The sequence below is a fragment of the Schistocerca americana genome, chromosome 11, assembly GCF_021461395.2.
Source record: "Schistocerca americana isolate TAMUIC-IGC-003095 chromosome 11, iqSchAmer2.1, whole genome shotgun sequence".
NCBI lineage: Eukaryota > Metazoa > Arthropoda > Insecta > Orthoptera > Acrididae > Schistocerca > Schistocerca americana.
In genome coordinates this window covers 34,452,109-34,459,205 of record NC_060129.1, presented here as the reverse complement: position 1 = coordinate 34,459,205, position 7,097 = coordinate 34,452,109, and the positions used below count along the sequence as shown (strand labels likewise).

At 42.1% G+C, this 7,097-nt stretch overlaps 1 pseudogene; it reads left to right on the top strand.

The window, feature by feature from the left end:
- Positions 1 to 1,788: 1,788 nt before the first annotated feature.
- Positions 1,789 to 1,906, top strand: LOC124554321 (annotated as a pseudogene).
- Positions 1,907 to 7,097: the final 5,191 nt, after the last annotated feature.

The window sequence follows — 7,097 nt, the reverse complement described above, 5'->3', positions numbered from 1 at the left end:
AAAAGTCACGAGCAGCAAGGAAAAGTGAAAATGCGAACACGGTGATTGTATTTATGTACTTTAAGGGAGGGACAAAGCTCTCCTTAGGAACAACCAAGTAATGCCCATGGTTACGTCTTTAAAAATTTCCAACGCAGGTTTTTGGCCTACTGTTGAAGGACACTGACTCTTCGCTTAGCTAGATAGCAGAGACACGATTCTCACTTCACAACAGATCGTCGGAGAATAGCTTAAACATGGACACTGCAACAAGGGATGAGAAAAATGGCTGGAAAGACGGATAGGAGCGGTACTGTTGGATTAATTTACAGTACCACTGCATACTCAACAACAAAAGAGGAAAGACAGGATAGATCCGAGGGCTTGGCAGTAGAGTAAGTAATAAAAGGGGAGGTCTTCAAAAATTAACTGCAATCACAGGCGACTGCAGGTGACCACCGATTCGGCAGCACAGATACCAGCATGTCGTGTGCTTTCAGTAGCGTGAAAAGACCGAGCCAACGAAATAGTTGTCCATGTTACTCGTTGTCCAACCTATCAATCTGACACGTCAGTGACTGTGTCAGATAGTCTTCCACCGCTGCGGTGGCAGCGAAACATTCCCACAGACAAACAGGTGTATTAGTTTTTATCGCGGAGCCGCTCCTTGTTATGCAGGGTAGCAGAATGACCGGCATGGCTTAGGTGCTATTTGATTCATAAAGGAAAGATAATAGTAAGTAACTATCACTTAATACAGTGAGGGGAGGGGGAGGGTTGAGACATGGCCCCGTGTTCCCTGCGTATACAAACTGAAGGTGTACAACATAAAATGACAAAAAAATGCACACATACAACATAATAAACTGACATGAGGCATAATGCAATTAACAGCACAATAAAATAATACAAAACAATAAAATGGAACACACGGCGTAAATTAGCTTATGACTTAGATCAGTGAGCAAGCATTGCAAAGCGACTGGAAGACAGTATAGTCGTCTCAGGACTAATAGATGTGCAATTTGCTACGAGTTGGCATTAAGACATTTAATTCCGGACGAATTACGTCACTTGAAAGGAGACTCTCATGATCCATGGCTATGAATACTAAGAACATCCATCACTGGGTGTGTGAAAACATTACTTGTAATGCAAGGTGGTGTGATCGGTACAAAGTGCGTAAATGACGGTAATAGCAAGTAGGAGCGAGAGGGACTGCGGTGATGTCAGTCAAATGTAATTTATTGAGATGTTAAATTGTAATAAAATCGTAGCAGTAAAATGATGAGATTCTCTCACTTGTTTTGTACCACCTATAACCCCTGCCACACTGTCTAATAAATGGTTCTTTCTTTATATCCACTTACTCTGTTGCGGTAAAGTATTCAAATTTTGAAACTTCCTGGCAGATTAAAACTGTGTGCCCGACCGAGACTCGAACTCGGGACCTTTGCCTTTCGCGGGCAAGTGCTCTTGCCCACGAAAGGCAAAGGTCCCGAGTTCGAGTCTCGGTCAGGCACACAGTTTTAATCTGCCAGGAAGTTTCATATCAGCGCGCACACCGCTGCAGAGTGAAAATCTCATTCTGTATGCATATTTTATCCATAGTTATGCTACTCCATGCTGAATAACGACGGCTGTGAGGATATGTGAGGATCTCGTCATTTAATTAGTGACGTGCATGAACGGATTGACGAGATCCTCGCTTGCTATCCACTATCCAGCGGGACCACTGCCAAAGGAACAGACTGGAAAACGTTAGTGAAGGAAGAATACCCTATTGAGCTTGACTCGAAGTATACACTTGGCAACGGCCTTGCCGCAGTGGATACACCAGTTCCCGTGAGATCACCGAAGTTAAGCGCTGTCGGGCGTGGCCGGCACTTGAAAGGGTGACCATCAAGGAAGCCATGCGCTGTTGCCATTTTTCGGGGTGCACTCAGCCTTGTGATGCCAATTGAGGAGCTACTCGACCGAATAGTAGCGGCTCCGGTCAAAGAAAACCATCATAACGACCGGGAGAGCGGTGTGCTGGCCACACGCCCCTCCTATCCGCATCCTCACCTGAGGATGACACGGCGGTCGGATGGTCCCGATGGGCCACTTGTGGCCTGAAGAGGGAGTGAAGTATACACTTGTATGAGTAATTATGCACACCAGTTGTCATTAACTCTATTTTGTCAGTAGGTGTGTGTCATGCCCTATCCGTTTTCTATCATGTATCTCACTAATCCTGGAGACTTACCTGAGCACGTACTGTAGCACTACGGCGACATCTCGACGATCCATGGCTTACCTGTGGGGTAAGCGGTGAGCCGCTGTTGCGATCAGTAAGACATAATTTTATAGGTGTGTAGTATGTAAACAGTGAATAATTCTCTGAGTTAGCCTTCTATAATGATCACTTGTATGATAGCTGATAGTGTTCCATTCTTCATTAGCTAAGGAAAATGATTATTTGCATTGTGGAAGACAGCAAATGTGTAAATGTGAGACGTATTTACACTATGTAGTGCAGAATCCGTTTCATGGCGTATCACGGCAGTTGTGTATCCTGTAATTCTCATACGTGCTTGTTGAACGCCATAGGTTGCATTTCAGGCAGCATAAGAGTGTGAATTAGTTGCAAGGCTGTAGATAAGGTAGGAATAATTTTGTTTACTAGTGTGTTTTATGTAATTTGCATTTGCTTAGGTATAAGGTACGTCGTGTAGTAGTGTAATTCATCAACTAGGACGTGTGCGGTTCATTAGATGACGTAACAAACGACAAAATGTGGCGCAGTGATTCATTCGACGTAGTGTGTACTAGTGTGTGGGTGTGCGTGCGGCTGCGTATCTAACGGAATGCGGTGCTCTGGCGCCTCCAGCAAGGACGCCCCATCAGGCGGCTGTGCGCGCCTTCGCACGCTTAGTTATGTTTTGTTTTTGTCTGCGATGGCGTGGCCTGTTATTTGTCACTATGTGGGTGAATGACTTTACTACACTAGTGTTTGACTATGCCGAACTATTGAAGTTGCGATACTCAATACTTTAACTACGATTCTGATTCCATTCTTCTTAAAGTAGTGCTCTCTATCGGACGGTTCCGAGCCCAGCTCCCTTCCGTACACAGCCAGGTTGGATACAGAAATGCACATCGTAGTGGCCGGCTACATTAAGTTACGTATATCCGCCAATTCCTGGATGTGTATGGCGAAGGAGTACACTCCCGAAGACGCCCAAGAGCGGCACTACTTCCTTTAACTTGCAACCGCGAATACCAATAGTCTCTTTAACGGTGGAACACAAAAACTTTTAATCCCTGTTTTCCAAGATAGCGGAAAAATATTACTGGGCGCTATACGAACTGAGCTGCATTACATTAGAAATGATTGCGTCCTCTACCAATTACGTAGTAGTGCCAGTATCTTTCTATGTGAACTTCGACTAAATAAGTTACTTTTTCATCGCATAGTGCTGAAGAATTTACATTGAATATTCACTTGGTTTGTAACCTGGGAAAAGTTTTCACTAGCGTCTTCTAGGCAATCAATAGAAGTTCCTCTTAAAAGATAGCAATTTGTGTTGTGTACGTCGGCAGACGTTATGAAAAGGTGTACTTTATTTGAGCATTAGGCAAAATGATTTGTGGTTAATAGCTATTGCAGTGATATTCAAAAGGGAAGTTACCATTACTGTCGTATGGAGGATGAATGGCATAAATACTACAAGTGAAGTTCCCATAACCAGGTACCATAACACAGACCACTCCTCTTCACAGAACATTTATCTTTCAACGTTCTTTGTCATACTCTCCAGCATTTTCGTGTAGGCACATGACGCGCTAAAACTTCGGTGCAGCTACCAGCTCTCTTTCATTACAGTGGTAGTAATAGGTGTATTTTGTTACTCATAGTCATACGTACCTTGCATAGGTGTAGATGGACAGTGGAACGTGTGAAAAGAAATATCATTAGAATTTCTGTGTCCTTCCAGGCTAAATGTTAGGTTTGTATGTACTGTGTAATTATTTCTTTCGATAATAAATGATTCCAAAACCTCACTGTTCTCGTCCTGTTACCTTATTGATACATAGATTAAACTCTGGGGTAATCTCCATAGTTCCAGCATGGATCTGTACTCTCAGGGTGGGAAACAGAGAGAGAGATGTGGTGTGATATTTACGACGAGGCAGATGAAGCTAGTATAAGAGTGACCCAGCGATTACAAGCATTGCGTCTGACATCCTCTAGTGTGATACACAGGAACTGCAGAAAATGTGGACAGCTGTATTCGTTCCGTTATCTTAAGCTCTGGAGAATTTAATTACATGGAAGATACAGACAGTGGCTATAACTGCTCTAATATTCCAGGATTGAGTTTTAAATTCGTCTTAGTGTAGGATCATGATAGTCTCACATTATTTGTCAATTACTTTTTCCATTCAGGAAGTGATTAGGAGCCCCTGCGACAACTTATCGTACTATTTGAGCAGGTATCTCCTCATCGAATATAATTATACTGCCGTTGCAACCCATACTTCCAGCACCTTGCTTGCTCGCTACTTACTCTACACTTTGCAGTTACATATCAGTAAGCTACACTTAAGGCTGCAGCAGCGCATGCAACTGAACAAGTATTACATGAAGCTTCAAATGAATATGAGTTAACAGCTACGCTTGATACACTACAAAGCAAGATACAAACTTAGTCTCTTGACCTCAATGCATAAGGATGCTTATTTCTTAAGGAATATCTAGGTCTGGCAGGTGAAGGTTTTACCTTCTTTTTCTTTACTTTAGTCACTGTAGGTCCTGGCATAGTTGATACACTACTAGGCGATGGATCAGGCAAAACTGTCGGAATGGAAGGAGCTTTTCCATGAAAGGGTTTCAGACGATCAAAATGTACTATCACTAACCGATCTGGCAACTGGATTTCAGCATTTACTGGAGAGGTTAACCGAATGATAGGGTATGGTCCCTCATATTGAGGTGCAAACTTCTTTGTTCTTCCTCGTCTTACTATCGGGTTACGCAACAAGATTAAATCTCCAGGCTTGTAAAGGGGTATTACTGCATTCTTATTGCTCCGCTGTGATTGTTTTTTGGTGGCTTTGGAATTATTGGTTTGAACTTGTTTCCAAATTGACTTGAAACGGTGAGCTAACCTCTTGACTTCAGTTATGTCCACACCTGGGGGCAATTTATCCAATTCAAAAGGTGAGTTCATACGTTTGCCAAAAAAAAAAAAAAATCTCATAAGGACTATAGCCTATTGACTCATGGACACGGCTATTATAGGCTGAAGCGATTATATTGATATAACGGTCCCAATCTGAATGCGTTCTGTTTACGCAGTAACTTAACATTTTCTTAATTGTCCTTTGGACACGTTCCTGGCGGCCATTTGCCTTTGGATGAAAGGGGGTGGTTCTCCACTTTTTGATTCATACAAGCTTGCACACTTGAACGAATAAAGCCGACATAAAGTTCGTCCCTTGGTCTGTTAGAACAGCGTCAGGGCTGCCGAAAGGCAAAACTAAGTGATTGACAAATTCTCTAGCAACTGTCTCTACTGTCATATCAGCGAGAGGTACCAAAACAAGGTATCGAGAAAAGTGGTCCATAATGGACAGGATGTATTTATTGGTTTGATTGCTTTGTGGCAAAGGACCGACAATATCAAAAGCAATATTCTGAAATGTTCTCGTCGCCTCTGAAAGGCTTTTTAAAGGTATTTTGGTCCTAGGAGGGGGTGCTCTTTGAGCGCAAGGTAAACAATTTTGAATATACTTTTTAACATCTTTCTTTCTGTTTTTCCACCGATACCGTGCAGCTATCCTTGCATTTGTTGCTCTTCGCCCATTATGGCATGCTTGAAAACTATCATGGCATTGAGCTATTATTCTGGACTGCAATTCCTTAGGAATTGCAACTCTATTACCACCCGGAGTCTTTCGGTATAAAATACCATATTCAGTAATGAAATCTACACTGGTAACATACCTATGACATTCAACATCTCGGCTTTGCGCCTCTTTCAGTTCCTCAATCAAAACATCATTTGTTTCAACTACTCTTACTTTACCACTCAGAGATTCAGCATTAGAATGCAGTCTACCACGTTTATGCTTAACCTCGTAGTGATATTCGGCAAGTTTTAAAGCCCATCTAGTTAAACGACTGCTAGGATCTTTCAGATTCAACATCCAAGTTAATGTCGCTTGATCTGTTATTACGGTGAACTTTCTACCATACAAATAACATTTAAAATAGTTTACCCCGAACATAAGTGCAATCAATTCCTTTTCAGTAGTACTATAATTTATTTCAGCCTGATTCATCTGACGGGAGGCATCCCAACAGGTCTTTCCTCTCCGTTATATTCTTGGCTAAGGACTGCACCCAGAGCAAAATCTGAGGCATCTGTTGCAAGAATAAAAGGTTTTTCAAAATCTGGATAGACTAACAGAAGTGAGCTTGTTAGTACTTCTTTAATCTTCTTTAGAGCTACGTCACATTCTTCTGACCACTCGGAAACAGCACCTTTTTTCAACAACTTGGTTAATGGCTTAGCTATGGTGGCATAATCTTTCACAAACCGGCGATAGTAATTATATAGGCCAAGCAGTGACTGTAACTCTTTTACAGTGGTTGGGGTGGGAAAATCTCTCACAGCCTCAGTCAACCGAGGATCCGGTTTGACACCTTCAGCACTAATGACATGTCCCAAGTACTGGACTTGTGACTGTGCAAATGAACATTTTTCTATCTTCAGACTTAAATGGTCACTCTGCAAACGTGACAAAACACACCTCAACCTTTCTGCATGTTCTTCAATAGTTCTAGAAAATACAATAATTTCGTCTAAATAAACTAAACATGTGGTGGGCTTTAAACCACGAAACAATAAATCAGCAAATCTTTGAAAGGTTGCAGGAGCATTCCTGAGACCAAATGGCATGCGTAAAAACTTATACAAACCCGAAGGCACAATAAAGGCGGTTGTAGGTCTGTCCTTGGGAACTATAGGAATCTGATGATACCCTGATCGCATATCTAAAGTGTTGAAATACTTGCAGTTTCCAAATTGATCTAGGGTTTCGTCAATTCGAGGCAAAGAATAAGTATC